Source organism: Rousettus aegyptiacus, unplaced genomic scaffold (genome assembly GCF_014176215.1).
Source record: "Rousettus aegyptiacus isolate mRouAeg1 unplaced genomic scaffold, mRouAeg1.p scaffold_m13_p_16, whole genome shotgun sequence".
Lineage (NCBI taxonomy): Eukaryota > Metazoa > Chordata > Mammalia > Chiroptera > Pteropodidae > Rousettus > Rousettus aegyptiacus.
Genome location: NW_023416291.1, coordinates 6,756,789 through 6,773,329, shown reverse-complemented (window position 1 = coordinate 6,773,329; position 16,541 = coordinate 6,756,789). Strand labels below are relative to the sequence as shown.

Genomic DNA, 16,541 nt, shown 5'->3' with positions numbered 1-16,541 from the left:
GTCCTGTTGTGTCTGAATAACACTTCTGACTCCCCACTGAGGCCTCTGCAAGTTCTCCGGACTTACTCCTGTCTGTTCGAAGCACATATCATTCTTTTACTGAGCTTTGTTTTCTAATCCTTTCATTGCATTTTTGTGTCTTTTCCTCTTTCTCTAGTTAACTTCTCAGGATCCTTTTGAATTCTGTAGAGAACTCTGAAGTTGTTTATGGGTTTCGCTGGAATTATGAAGCAGGTTAAAGCACAGAGACACAACGTAGAGAGAAACTGTTTAAACAGCGTATGCGCCACAGAGTTGTTGAGCCGCCAACAGTGACTGTCTTGAATGGAAAATGAAATACGCAAATCAGAAATCAAAGAATTAATTAATACCTATTTGTTTCTTGCATATTTGAGAACCTCAATTCATTTTATTTATAACAGTTCAGAGTCCACGTTTCTTGACCTGGTGAAGTATCTGCCGACATTTAGAAAACCCAGCTTATCTCTGTAAATGCCCAGTCCAATACACACGAAGCTACTAAATTAAGTTGTGAATTAGAATCAGGATTCAAAGTGGCCATGTTGTCACTGGCATATTGGTCCTTTCAAACACACAAATGGTGATTTTCAGGAGCTAACAGAATAAATTTCAATTTCTAGTTGCCATTCAGACTGACCAAATAGATACTTGATTTTGAGTTCAGATATAGCATGAGTACTTACTATCCACTTAAATGCATGACCTAAACTGAACTCTTCTGTCTCCACAAGCCCATTTTTCTTTTGCAGTCTCTACTTCTGATGGTGATAGGCCCATTTGGTGATTTAGGTGAGAAAATGTAAATCACATTCTGCTTCCTTTTCTCCTTATGACCTCATTTCAAAACAAATACTCTTATTTCTTTAATATGTCACATTATCAAATGCATTTATTTCTTCAATATATTACAAATCCATGCTCTTTTGGTCACCTCACTAGCATTACCTTAATTAAGGATTATTTTTATTAGCTTTTTATCTGTTTTCCTTATTTCCAGGTTTATAATTCCCTTCTATATATTATACTTTACAGTCAAATAGATTACGATACATAACTGATGATATCACTCAAATAAAAACACTTGATCTAGACACCTATCCATTTCTTCAGTCACTAAAAATAAATAACAAAACTAAATAATTAACCATCTGTAGCTCATCCATGGGCCACGCACTGTTTGGGCTCCAGGAATTAAAAGTGAAAAAGAGCCTCCCCTGCCCTCAGAGTATCCACATTTTAATAAATTTCCATTGTGAATGGCCCAGGCCAAGTATTTTTTTTTTTTTTATCATAGTTCGAAAGATTCTCCATGACCTGCTTCTTTCTCTCCTTTGAGGCTGATCCGTGGACTCATTACAGTGCTGGTTTATTTGTACTTCGAGGTACTTGCATTGTCATTTTGTTCTTTTGTTTCTGAGTGAATCCTTCCCTCCATCCCAAATGCCCTCGCCCGATTCTCGACTAAGGCTGTGCTTTCTTTACAATGCTCACTTACACTATAAAGCCTTTTCTAACCTCATCTTTCCTCAGCATAGGCTTCCTCTATACAGACTCTTTTCTGAGACTTTTTGTTATTGTATTTTGCAAAATGTTGTTATTTGTTCTTTCTTAAATCTCCTTTCCCTAATAGATAGTGAGCAATTTGTGCTATTAGGAGAAATCTTGTTTTATAGTTGAATCCCAAGCACTTATCAACGTACCCAGAATACTGCACACAGGTTAAAGGTATAGACAGACCTACCATTAAACTGCAATATCGGTCTAACTTATTCCATTCCGCTTAATCACGTTCGGTTTATTAAATACTTACGGGGAGCTTCTGATATGTTCAGAAGAGTATTAATTGTGCATTGTATCAGAGGCAGGTGGCATTCATTGCAAATGTCCATTTCTTTCTAATACCTTCTAATATGGCCAGAGAGAAGTTTGAGTCTTAATAAAATAGCATTTCATAGAATTTTAAACTTCTGGAAGAATTCTACTTTCTGGGAATGTTTTCATTAGGAACAACGATTTGATATCTGATGTCTTTCAAATCGATCTCATCTGTTATTTTTTAATTCTGGTACCATGGCAAGAAAGTACAAAATCAGTATCAATATATAGATACCACACATATAAAAATTGAAAGAGGCGGTCACAGAATTCTTGGAACATTTGATGAATTCAAAACGTAATCATTCATAACAACCTCGCCAGTAATATTGCTTTTCTGAACTTGTATGTAAACCGAGGGGGGTTACTTCCCTGGACTTTTAGTTTTCCAGTTCTCCCGAGGCTGCGTGGGATGTGCCAAGATTGCAGACAATCTGAGTATCCTCTCAACCTTTCCTAAGCAGAGCCACTTTTCTTTTTTTTTCTTTTTTTTTAATTCAACCATTTCTGGCTGGCCCCAGGCTCGTTCTGTCTTTTCGGCTTCCAGGAGCCAGGAGCCGCACTGGTAGACGAGGATGCCGGTCCTCGTTTCTTCTCCGCCAGGGGGCGCGCATGAGGCGTTTCAGCCTCTTGGAAATCCCCTGAACGGAGACTTCGTTTTCGCTAATGCTGATGCTCTTGTTTGTATCCTCCAACCATCCTCCAAAGGCACATATAGCCCTCTGCTATCCAAGCTCACGGCACTCTGTGTTTCCTCCCAGTATTATGGGACTAGCGACATTTCTTTCTTTCGAGGATTGCATGGGTTTTTCTCCAGGGCCCTGTTGCATGTGCCTGAGAAAGGCTGACTGTTATTTGGAGAGAATGTTATTGCTAACCAGAGAGTTAGAGATCTCTATGTTTTTAATCTTCAAATTTATGCTAGGTTTTGTGACATCCGAATTCGGTTTTCGCCCCAAGGGCAGAGCTCCTCCTGGGAACAGCAGAGTGTCTAGTGGATTGTAAATGTCAAAGGAAAGTTCATTGGAAAATCCTCAGACATATTTCTCCAAGAACTGAATCTGGACAGAGTAAAGTCAGCGTCAAATATCCGCTTTTTCGTGGACTTCATTCAAAACTGAGGCAGGAATGCAGAATATGGAAAGAGATAGAGACCAGAGGGCCAGGGATGCTCACAGCATTTTCACTCAAGCACTTGCTAGTAGGAGTTCACGGCTCTGGGCACCCTAAGACCTCTCGGCTGAATTTCAGAACCAATCTGTATTCAGCTTACTAAAAATGGAGTTGCAAGACAACTGAAATTAAAAGGTACCTGTGTAAAATCCAAGAACTTCCTGTATATCCAAGGAAGGAAAATGACCCAAGCATACAGATACTACAAAAAGTATTCTGTCTTTCACATAAGCACAAGTCTCCCTAAGAAACTCCATCGAAGTAACTTTCATCGGTAGGCTGGGCCTGAAGAAATGGTGGTGGTGAGAAGGGGTGACTCCTGTCTTTGAAGGCACAACATCAAATTAGCTTTAATGTCGCGTAGAATTAGCATCTCGACCAGACAGTCTCCATTGTAGCAGGGGCAAATCACAGAGGAAAATCAAAGTGCTGTCACCCGGCAGGCGATGACTGATGTCAACCTAGCATTCCAGGCTAATCCAAGATCATCAGATTGTGCTTCCGAGGTGAAACAGGGCAAAAGTAGAGGCTGCGTTGGGCAGATAGTTATATCTGGGCTCCTTATTATGACCCCAGCTACAATCCACACACGAAGACGCAGCACCAAGCGGCACTGTGCTTGACCTCGCTCTTAGTGTGACTGTTACACTCTCAGATGGGAGCCTGGATTCCACGACCATCCTTCGCACTTGATTTCAATGTCATAAGACAGTCGAAGACACAACTCCGAACTGGCTGCCCTGGAGACGACTGTGTCAGACACGAGGTCCTGCAGCGTGTTCCGTGCACTGCTGACGTGGGTAGACCCCAAACGCTCCCGCGAAGCCACAGGCTGGAAACTGGTCTTGAACTCTGCTTTGGGGGATTCAAAACACCTGAAGATTCTGAGTATTCTCAAAGAGCAGTTACCCTTTGGTTGATTCGAGGACCTCTGTTTTCTTCCTCCGCTAAAACAGCACTGTGTGCGAGTAGCCCTTAAGATTGTGGAATCGGCCATGGAAACTATGTACTATATCTAAAGAGTAAAAGAGAAACGTGCCAGAGATTAGAGGGACTAAGTTGTGGTGTAAACATGCCGCCGAGTGAGAGAGGTGACAGGTCTCAGAGGGAGAAGCAATGACATATGAGACTTTCTTTTTTCCCCCAGGGGTCACCATGAAGATTATCTATGTTCTCAAATTCACGAATGCGTCTGTCACTGTGGCTGACAGGACTTGAATGTGCTTCCAGTAATGAGGACAGTGCAGGGACGTGTATGTCAAGTTTCTTCCCAGACATCAGCATCAAGGAGAAGAGACTCGCACATATATGTTAAGTCACGAGAGGCTTCCTACAGGTGAAGTGGGGAAGGACAGGAAGGATGACAGCCAGCTGCACAAGCCTCTTTGACACCGATGCATAACAAAGCCTTTCTGAAGAAACCTAGATTTTTCCAAAGACAGAAGTGAGCCCTCAGATTCTTAGTACTCGAAGAGCTATTTTAAAGGTTCAAAAGCAGAAGACAGCATTGGCTGTTCTCAGACAGCAAAACCAAGTAGAAGAGTCTTGACCTCACACACCATTTCATTCAGACAGTTATGGGGTTGTCCTTCTGATGAGGCCCCATCAACTCCAGGTGGTCAGCTCCCCCACCTCTGATGCTAACAGCCTGGGGTCAAAGTCAAAGGTCATTAATTCACTCATCATATGAATAACTTTGCCCCAACTAATATCTGGGAGCTACACATAGTCCTCAGCCCACAAAAGCCCTCAGCGGTATCTGAGAGGTTCAGAAACAAAATATATCAAAGGGACTTCCAATACTCTGACTTTGTTTTTTCAACACTGAGAAGAGGTTCTTATACTTTCCTCTAGGTGGATGTTGATCCTGAGAGCCTCGTGTGGAAATAATTATGAGCAGGATGCTGTTCTGAGCTCTCCTGGCCCCACAAACAAGCATCTGGGGAGGGCAGGCATGGACCCTTTCTCCCCCTTTCATAAGTCAATGACCCTAAATGCGGTACACCCTTGGGGCACTGTCGTATCTCTCTTTGGGGTCAGGGACATATGGGTGAGCCCTCTTTCTTACCCGGAGGAGCTGTAGAAGAAACCTAGACTATGAATCCCTCCAGCTCACCCAGGGAACTTCGCATCCTAATGTTGCCAACACTGGACATTAAGTGTCATTTATTCTTTAAGGTCCGAGAAAAGCCTCATAGCCTTTGCAGGCACCAAAGAGCTCCCATGGGGTGGAGAAGGTGTCCCAGAAGGGAGAGCAAGGGACTTACTCAGTATTTAAATAAGCGAAGTGAGATCAGTAAGGAGGCCTCCAACGGGGTCACTCGCTGATGATTTATGCCCCAACTCATAAAATAAGGAATAAGAAAAAACATACAAGAGGTAGAAAGTCTGGAAAGGACCATAAGTAACTTGTTTTAAGTCTTCTCATTAGCATTACCTCAGAGAGAATGTGCTAGATTCAGCAAGAGTTCAAAATATTTGCTCAATGGAAGTTGGAATAATATGGTTAAAAATCCCACTTTTTTCTTATTAGCATGCAGGGAAGGGTATTTACTTCTACCTCCCCCTAATTATGGATGCTGTGGTGTATGCCTAGAACTCTCCTTCAGGATGAAAGCACCCAGCCCCCCGATGCTGACAGGATCACTGGCTAACGGATCACAGCTGAACACCGCTTCCTGATGACGGCTGCGGCCTAAAGAAACAGCCAACATCAACCAACCCCATGGGGCAGCCACACCCATGACTGGTCCGAGCGAGGCGCAGAGGCTCAATTCCTTCCCAACAACCCAGGAAGGGCCGTGCCAGGCCCAGAGCTCCTTCCAAACAGATGGCGGCCTCTGTGGCGACGGCGTCTGGGTCCGCCTGCTACGTCTCTCTGCTCCTGGTTCTTTCACTGCCCTACAGATGTGGATCCCAAAAATGTACTTCAGTAAACTTCCTACACAAAAATCCGCTTCTTGGAGTCTCCCTCCTGGGGGTCCTGAACCTCAAGGTGTAGCTCTAACAGAAGCTGGGCCTCAGGGCCTGTGTGTCTGCCAGTGAGCACACTTTAAAGACGTGAAATGTGAGGCCTACGCACTCTGTAGAGACAGGCCAGGGATATCGAGGTTGGGTGGAGATTGTTTAAGAAGGCCATCATGTAAGAAGAAAGGCTTAAATGAAATGCCTAATTTAAATTTTGAAGGGGACCGCTCCTTCGTCTCTCTTAGGTAATTTTCACTAAAAAACCCAGTTGCGAATTTGATCCCTGTGGAGGAGGTTCTGTTTGGTAGACCTGCTTCGAGGTGAGTACACAGCTGAAGAGAAGGCCTGGGTGGGGGGCACAGAGAGAGCTCTCCAGGCGTCATGTGAGTGGTGAGCTCCGGCCGCATTCGTAGGTGAAAGAGATATTTGCATGTGCTTCATTTAGCTGGAAGTATGATCTCTCCATTTGGATAGGAATTGAAAATTAGCCCGGTCCCCTTTTCTCATTCCTACATTGACCATTGAGCAAAATCATAATAAAAGAAAAAAAAGAAAAAAGAAAAGAAAAAAGGGAAGAAAAAAATTGAAATGTTGCAGAACAGAGAACACAGAGCATGCACTAGTTCTGCAAAAAACTTTCTGACTACGTCACCCCTGTTTGCTGACTGTCAGCTCTGCAATCAACCTTTATAATTTATTTTGTATGTCCTGAGCTGAAGTCTGCCAACTACACTTCCAGGACTCTTCTGCCATCCTTGAAGTTTCCCCAATGGGCAACTGACTGAAGTTTAGAAGCATAGAAGGAAAAAGTGATTTTCTTTTTGGCAATATCTTCCCTCATCAGTGGCCTTTCCGGCACCTTCTAATACCTTTACAATCAATATCTAGAGTTAAACCTTTCTCTTGCTTGAAATATCTAGAGTGGTTTCTATTTTTTCGCAATACTAAATATTCGGAGATAGTAAAAGAGCAATTATTTATGAGGTTAACTCTGTCTTTCAAGAAGACATTTTGGTCTTAATGGACCTTAACTTTTTATGACACTATTGAAGTTTTCAATTTACTGACCTCAAAGAAGTCACTTAACTTTCCTGAGCCCTTGTTTTCTTTAGTTGGAAAATACAACCCTTGAACTTCATGAACGTTAAGGTGGTTTTTAACTTTAAATTTTAGGAATCTAAAGAAAGTAAAACTATTGAATTCTCACTAATCCTTAAACTTTTTTGTGTCTAAAGATCAACCTCAAGAAACAATGGTGGAAAGGTCAGACGGTAATGGACTTAGAGTGCAATTATTCGGGAGATGCGTGGTATTTTTATCACGTGTGTCAGTAAACAATACAGCATACCGTGAGCAGCAGAAAGTCTAGAAATGCACTGTGTTTCAAAGGTAACACAGACTACAAATTCAGCCATAAGGGATTGCCACTTGTTTGTCACACAAAATAAAGCGTATGCCGTGGACTTTTCCTTGGAAGTCTAGAGCTAACAGGGTATAGTACTGACACTATATTCTAAGACATTTGAAGAGGCAGCTAATCTTATAATAAATAAAAAAGGAATTACGTGCCACAGTCAGTAACTGATGTAACTGATAATCAAGACACGCATGTACGTCTTTTCAGAGAAAATACCCTGCTATGTAAATGTTAAGAACGTGAATATTAGTATCTCAAAAAAAAAATTACTATTGCTATCATTTAGAGACAGGGAAATGGGGCTTAAATCTGCAGTTTGTTCGGCATAGGTGTTTTGGAACCACAGAAGCTGCTGGGATCATGATCGAATCATACATCCAGTGAAAAATATTTCTTAGCCGTGTAAAGACAAGGTTTCACCCTCATCGGCTGTCTTTTGTCCAAACTGTAATCATGCGAAATTACTGGTAGTGAGAGCTTTTGTCATTGGCATGCATGGAGTAATTCATAATGTTGAAAAGGCCTTTGCCGTTTTCCTAATTGACACTCCAAGGCAGAACGGCATGGGGATCCATCACCGTCACTTGGCTGTCACACAGAGCTCAACGTAAGCCGTGCGTTTTAAATACCGTTGCTCTATGTGCTGTTCTGTCTCAGCGACACAGCGAGCACGTGTTGGATGTGTCACACGTCATGCCGATCGTTCCAAACTTTCAGATATGTGTTCGGAATATGAGGGAATTATCTTCAGAGTTACCAAGGTGTTCTTACGTCGAAAAAGTGATGTCACTTTGAAATACACTGATCTTCGGTTCATTTTGGAAGTTAAGCATTAATCCATGCTATTTCTTTCTTAGACCATATGCTGTGATTTTTGAAATTAAGATTGTTTATACAAATATGAGATTTATAATAGCCGTTTCCTGAAATAGTAGGCATTATTGAACAACCTCGATTAGGATAGATAAAATGAGGGTATTCTAAAATAATATGCACAGTTCAATTGTCAGTTCTAAAATAATGCAAATAATTACTTTAGAATATAAGCACATGCATGAAACATGCTAAGCATGGAATTGTGGTATTTAAACATCACAAATGTCCATGTTTATCGTCCCATTAATTATAGATTCTGAAAACTGATTTTATATAAACTATAATGAGGTATTCTATTATCTCATTTACCTTGCAGCTAAAATAAACATTTATATTTCCATGTATTGATGATCTATTATTACCTAACTAGTTACCCCAAAAGTTTAGAGTAAAAGACAATTTTTGTGGATCAGGAATCCAGGCACATCTTACTCGGATCCTCCACTCTAGGGCACTTCATGAGCTATAATCAAAAGCGTTTCTGGGCTACAGTTGTCTCAAGTTTTAAGTGGAGAAGAAGTCTACATTCACAAGGCGTCGGCAGGATGCAGTTCCTATGGGCCATTGGCCTGAGATCCTCAGTTCCCTGAAATCTCTTGAACAGAGGCCACTTTTTGTCCTCGCCATATGAGGTTTTACCAAATGGCAGTTTACTACACCAAAGCCTTCTATCCTAGAAGGCAACAGAGAGAATTAGCTAGTAAGGGAGAAGCCACAGTCATCTGTAACCTTGTTATGAAAATAATTCGATATCACTGTGTTCCATTGGTTAGAAGCAATTCCTCCAAGGCAGGACACGCCACAGGCCATGAATTCCAAAAGGCAGAGATTAGCAGGGGGCATCTTAAGAAGTCGCCTGCCAAACTCATATATGAAGCAGTGTCAGTATAACCATATAAAATATATATGTTTTTAACAATGTCCTCTTTTCTCTTTTGAAAATAAATCTCGAAAATATGATTTCCAAATACTGAGCTTCCCAAGGTAACATATCTCTACCCACTCATATCAGAACCTACTCCAAAAGAGCAGTGAAAAATTGATTCTGCCTCTATCAGAAATAAAAGCATATTTAAAGGAAAACGATTTTACCACATTTAAAATAAAATAAGATCCACAAGTAACCAAACATATATCAGTAATAAATAACATGCATTGTCACTGGGCATATTTTGAATTTTTGTTCTTGTTCGATATAGTGGATAGAAGAAAAATGAACCCTAATCCCCAATATCCACGATTCAATTTCGGATAATAAAATTACGTATTTAAAGAAGGATTTCTATTTTTGAGTCAATAGAACATCAATGACTATACTTCACTGGGAAACAGATTATATGTTTCCATCTCTGTTTTAGTTTTATACAAACAATTGATCAGAAAATGGATCCACGATAACGAGTCATCAACTAGGAATAAACCATTGAAGACAATATCCATTGGAATATTAAGCTTCCCAATGTGCAAAATAACTGATTAAACCTGATCAATGTTAAGAAAAGAAACAAGGTCGAAGAATATTTGGTAATACGTAATAAATCACTTGTTAATTTTTCTTAGCATGTGTGGCTTAAAGCCACACTTATTTGAAGAGATTTCATACCACATTGTCTGTGTGTTTCCTCTAGGGCCGCAATAAACCTTCAGATCTTGCCATCCCAAGGACAAGAAGAGCCGGCGCACAGAGGAGAAGCGCAGGAGTGGAGAGGGGGCGACCGTGGCCTCCCTCGCCTCACCCCGCCCCCTGCATCCGGCACAGCCCTGACTTTGCTCCGCCCTCAGCCAAACATTCTGGAGGCGTCCGGAGCAGCGCGCTCCTTTGTAAAGTCATTGCTTTCTTCAACACCAGCTAAAACATACTCTGCTAACAAGTAAAGATATGCTGTTTCTTACTATAAAATTTATTTCCGTGACATGAGAAAGATGAAGAATATCTCTGTGTTTATTTACAACGTAAATGGAATTGCTTTTGCCTAAAATCTAAACAAAGGATTTTGCTGTCTGACTTTGTCTCAATGTATTCCCCCTGAGGCTTTCCCCTTAGGAGATTTAACATCCACGGTTCTCCCTGTATTTTATCTTATAACTTGGAATTTTATTATATATTCATTTTTTTTTTTTTCAATTTTAATTGTCACTATCAGGCTCCAGTGAAGTGGGGCTCCTTTGCCATGCTGTTCTGAGGCTGCCTTTTCCACTTTAACTTTGAGGCGAAGGACTGCTTCTGATGGGTGAAGTTCAAGGACACAGCTTCGGGTTGAGAACCCACAGGATGATGGTGGATATGCGACCTTCCTATTTCTAAGGGTCAGGAGACACAGAGAAGGCTGGGGACTCCCGCTGCTTCGTGAACATACAACCATCTCCCTGCGTTCGTGTTCTCCTCTGAGATCTCCAGGCGGCTCCATCAGCCTTGCCACGTGGCTGCACGGCGCCTGCCCGCCTGCCCCCGGTCCTCCACGGCGTCTGCCCGCCTGGCCCCCGGTCCTCCACGGGAACAGTCCTCTGACCCTCAGAAACGGCACTTTTTGAAAAGCTACTGATGTCTCTCTTTTTCCCACGCTGTCCCACCTCCTCTCTTTTATGAATACATATGCCACATTTATGAAAATATGTGATATATTTTATAAACATATTTTCATAAATTATACATTTAAATGTACCTATTGTGCATATGTCTGTATATGCACATATATTGTACATAAATATATAATATGCATATGAAATACAGTAGATATAAATTCTATGTAGATGTTGCCCTTTTAAATAAGTCTTGCAAAAATGCTCAAGTACACTAAGAGTTTAAGTAATGGTAAACAGGGAAGGTTCATATTAGTAGCCATCAAATATTTAAAGATCCAGAGACAACCTACAGTGAGAATGTCATGTCTACTTTAGTAAGCGAAAAAGCGAACAACAACAACAACTAAAGATTTTGGAATCACAACGGCTGCTGTACTCCGGCCACACACAGCAGACCGAGATCAGGACCCTCAGGCCGAGGACCCAGGGATCTGAGGGCCACTACACCTCCTACCGAATGTGGTGGGGACAGAGCCCTACTGAACGCGTGTGACGCAGTCCTGCACCTCAGGGCTGCATGTGGGTACCCCCATAAAACTTTTCTTGACGCTCCTGTCAGAAGAAATTAGAAACTCTTTTGACTTTGGAGCTTTCTTTTGAAACCAAATTATAATTTTTTTTTTCCATTTAGTAGTAATCTTAGTAAACTCTTCCAGACTAGGGATATCCCTGAACTGTATTTTCTTCCTCGTAAATAGTGTACAGACATCCACATTCTGGCCGCGAAACAAATGATTTTCTTTAGGAGAATGCCATCATGATTCGCACTTGTGTGAATGAACGGATTTATTTGTTCAACTTATCAAGTGCCTTCTCTGTGCCAACACTGTTCTAGATATGTGGGATGTTGAGCTTAGATTTCAGTGGGAAAGATAATGATAAATAATAATCACAAGGACCAGAAAAAAATAGGTTAAAACGCAGAGAGTGTAATGGAAGAAAAGACAAACCAGGGAGACCTCCGGGCTACTGTGGGGCAGAGACTTCTCACATAATGCCAGTCGAGGTGATGATAACCAGCAAAGAGCAATACGGAGTTTTGCCATGTGTTACTAAGCTATCCAAATTCGGCGTATATAAAAACTCACAGATTTTGGTTGACTTAGAATCCATGGAAATCATGGTTAAAACAATAGCTTCCAAGTATTCAATGTGAATAATTTTAAATTGGAAAACTGAAGCAGACTTCTAGAATATAGAAAGGTTTTTTCTTTTTTCTATAAGAAAATTGTAGCAAGTGACTATTCTAAACTGTCCCCAAAATAGGAACCCAAGAACAGACTGCTGTGCTTTTTCTCTAAGAAAGCTGACTACTATTATATCCACCAAACTCACACGCCAGCTGAGAAAATTTATGTTAGTAGAAAAAAAAAAAAAATGTTCCATAGTGAAATTAATGCTTAGCAAGCACCCATGGCAAAACCTTTTTTTGTTTTCTTTAAAAACGCCTTAACTAAATGAGAAGGCACAATGCGGTAATGCAGAGGAAACCTCAGAATTAAATTTAAGGTTATTACTCAGGACATCTTTTGAAGATGTTGTTTGTAGCACAGGCTTAACCAATTGCTTTTTTACTAAAAGCCCTTTGATACAATTGAATGACTGTCTCTCTCCAGTGCAGCCATCAGCTGCCTAAATCAATACTGACGAATCCATTCTCTACGATACCACCTGGGTTACAGCGGATAATTTTCCAGTTGCAGCACCCTACACATTAGACACCACACGGAAAATACACACACCAAGTGCCAAACGTATGTCAAGAAAATCTGTCGCCGATGGGAGGATGGAACAGGGCAAAGAAATAAAACTCAATTCCACATTACATTCTGACGGAACTCATAGGGACAGAGTGAATGACAAAAAAATTAAAAAAGAACTTGAAGGCAAAAAAAATCTTTGCATCTCTGCTAAGCAATAGAAAGCCAATAAACTTTGAGCTATGGATGAGGATGAGATTGTTGCATGATTTGATTTCGTTTCATGTAAATATACCAGGAGATAACTCAGCTTCCTGAAAGCCACAAATGCTAGGATGATGAAGTATGATGAGGTGGTTCATCGCATTGAAAATGCAAATCCTGAGTCAGAAGAGAGTTCTAGACAAAAGCCAAAATATTTGGGGTGACTCCAGCAACAAACTACCATCAACAAACAGTACAGTCTTGCACGGTACCTATCTTTTATACGGAGATTCTTAATTCTTATTATATGACCTCTAGGATCTCTGTGTCTTATAAAACTAAGAATGTATCATATAACTTGTATTTATACATCTACAGAACAAAATACATATGCCAGTCCCTCTTCTAGGTGATAAGCATAAAACACTTGATTGAGACAGACTTGATTTTTCAATGAGCTCAAAGTCAAGTAGAGAAAAATCACATCTAGCTTCTATTGTCTTATTGGAAAGCATTGTAAACATTGATTCTAAGTTAAAATATGGATGGTATTACCTCTGTCTGAAGTGCACTCTGAGGAACTTTGAATAACCAGGGGACCAGAAAGAAGGAGAAAGACATTCTTGTGTTCCGGAATTTTATATTTTAGATTTGCTGATGAGTAGATACCAATTAAATAGGCCAGTTCTATTTTTTAAACTTGGTATTTTCAGTTTTATAACGTAATAGATAACACACTATTCTTTGTCAGGATAGGAATTGTCCAAGCCTTTGGAAGCTTGATAATAGTTATTTATGCCTTTCTGATCATAACGTTATTGCAATATATAATGTTGATTTTTAAAAAGTGGGGGAAATTGATAATTACATTAGCAATGAGTAAAAGAACATAATTTTGTGACACAATAAGATTATTTTTATTTTTTAATTTGCTATAAATAGATTAAGAAAAAATACAACACATACAAAAATCTACATTTAGTTCATCCCATAGAAACATTAAGTAAGTCTCCTGGGACGAAGAGGAATGGGAAATTAGGGCATTGTTATACTAGTTTCTTCAGAACTTTCCATGTTCATGTGTGTAAGGTTAGGCAGGTAAGAGTGATTTTACATGTGGCTACAATAAACTCTCAAGAAAGAATAAGTGAGAATAAATATGAGAGAGCATAGGAAGTTTATGAATTTTCATAATTTAAGCCAAAGTAATTTAAGCCAAATTACTTTTGGAAAGTCACATCATGAGATCCCTAAAGCCATTCATTAGAAACTGAGTTGGGAGTGCATTTCGCGTACCTATTGCTCAACTTTCTCCATATTTATATTATATTTAAAATGTTTTTATAAGAATTCCGAATATGTTTATGTTGATGCAAAATATTCAAAAGAATAATATGTAGCTATGTGTATGTGGATTCTCAAAATCTTAAAGTCAACTGAAGCTATAATACCTGTGAATCCAGTGACTGGACGGCTTTGGTGCCCACAAGTACAACGCGCACAGGCATTCACGTAGAGGGTCCTCCAACTTCAGAAAGCACCGTCCATGCCCAAGAAGAAAGCCCAAGGTCCATGACCTCGAATGTGGCCATTCATCACTCCATGGGAGACACACAAAACAGTTGACAAAGATGACTTGGTGACAGGCACCCTGGTCGGAGTCACGGTTGGGATTTTACTAGCCATCGGATTTGTTGGTGGGATCATCACTGTGGTTGTGTGAAAATGTCAGGAAGGTACTCGCCATAAAGCGCTGAAAAACTGTGTCCTTCCGCTAACGTGTCTCAGAAAGCGAGTTTCTGATGGCCCCGTCCCCAAGCACGTGTGAGAAGCTGACCCGTGGAAGCGCTTGCCCACTCCACTCAAAATCCATGGCGACCCCCCCCCCACATGCCAAAAGTAAGGGAAGGAAAGAGCATTCACGAGACTTGCTCCTCTAATCATTCGTCCTATGAAAAAAAATTTTTTTTTTAAATACAAATTTTGTAAACGATGATATCAAAGATAAAATGCATAGAAAATGGCGCAAAACTATGTACACTGATTTGTGACTAAGATCGGTCACACGGTTCCATCGATGTTAGAAACTGCACTCGTGTCTTCACTCTGACCATTCTCTGTTATTGTTAAAATGCAAAGGAATCCGAAAATATTTATGCCAGCGAAATCCTAGTGCTATGTCAGCAAATGGCTTAAGCATTTTGGAATTTCTGGTCAGCCAACGTGTACACATTCCAGTCCAGTTTGGTCTACTTTTAAAGCCTGGCTTGGTGAGAATAACCAAGTAAGAAATCTAAACGAGGGTGATATGTAATGAGCAACTGCCTCTCACCACCAGATAAACAACTTCCAGGACTTTTAATTTAGATCACAATCGGGAAGTCCATACTTTGGAGAAGCCATTCTCTTTATCACCAGGAGGCCACCAGGTAGCCCAGAGACTAGCTTTGCTGTCTTTGGGAGAGATGACTTGATGACTCAAAGGTCTGCTCCTACTTGCCCTCTTCCCGTTCTTCAGTGCTAAGGGACCGATCATCTCTTGCTTCCAGGGCATAACTCCTTTAGACTGGCCACTCTGTTCTGGAACATGGAGATATCAGTCCTGATGATGGCTAAGGAGGCTGCTGGCAGCCCAGTGGCACCAGAGGCTCACATGTTCCAGAAACCAGGATCCCCCCCACCTCACCCAATCTAAGCAGGAAGCAGCAACGAACAGGCCGAGCAGCTCGGTGAACCTGGTAGTGGCATGGTGTGGAGTGGAAATGCTCAGACCCCACCAGGGAGGAGGGCCCGCACCTGTCCCAGGCTCTCAGAGGGTCTCTAACCCCACCAGGGAGGAGGGCCCGCACCTGTCTCAGGCTCTCGGAGGGACTCTGTTTGTAAGGGAAATCAAAACTAGACCCAGCCTCGTGAAGAATGTAACCTGTTGTCGAATCTGTCTGATCCCCAGTTGGATTAAGGAGATCGCCCCCTCATCTATCTGCCCGCAATTAGCTTTTTAAAAGTATTATATTATTAATATTAATATTATTATTATTAATTGTTATTATTGTTTTAAAAATATCCCCTCTGTTAAAAGAAAATATCACTCAGGCATTATGTATTTTTTACTACAGAATGTCCAGGAATTGATCAAAAAATGTTAAGCATAAAAATTCAGGACCCAAAGGATATGAGTTAGTATAGAATCAGTTTCTCTTGCTTTATCTGCTGAGTGGGCCTACAAGCAATCACAGCCCACAGGCAACGAGCAGGCCTGACACCCGGATTTTACCTTTTAATACCAATGAAAAGAACCACAACACCTCAGAGACATGCTCGATCCTAGGACAGAGTCAGGGACACACCAGAGGAACCTGGGGCATCGGGAGTGGCGGAAAGTACGAAAGGGATAAAAAGAGAAGGAAGGGGCCGGGGCATCTCACTGAAAGAGCGCCCGGTGGCCAACTCCGGAATAATCCGGGCAAGAAAAAATAATAGCAAAACGAATGAGTCAATTAATAAATAAACAGGGGAATAAACAAAATTCTTATGCAGAAGAATTGTAAATAATCTATGTAGATAGGTAACTTTGTCCCCGAAAAGGTAGAACCTCCAGCAATTGAGAGTGGGCTGCACAAAGTGACTTCCCTCTGAAGAATACAGTACAGAAAGGGGGAAAACGTACAACTTTATTGTTGCTATTTTTAATATTATTATTGCTTATGTTAAAAATGATAAAATCT

The 16,541-nt window shown here is 40.9% G+C and overlaps 1 pseudogene; it reads left to right on the top strand.

Moving 5' to 3' along the window:
- Nucleotides 1-12,382: 12,382 nt before the first annotated feature.
- Nucleotides 12,383-14,617, top strand: LOC118612505 (annotated as a pseudogene).
- Nucleotides 14,618-16,541: the final 1,924 nt, after the last annotated feature.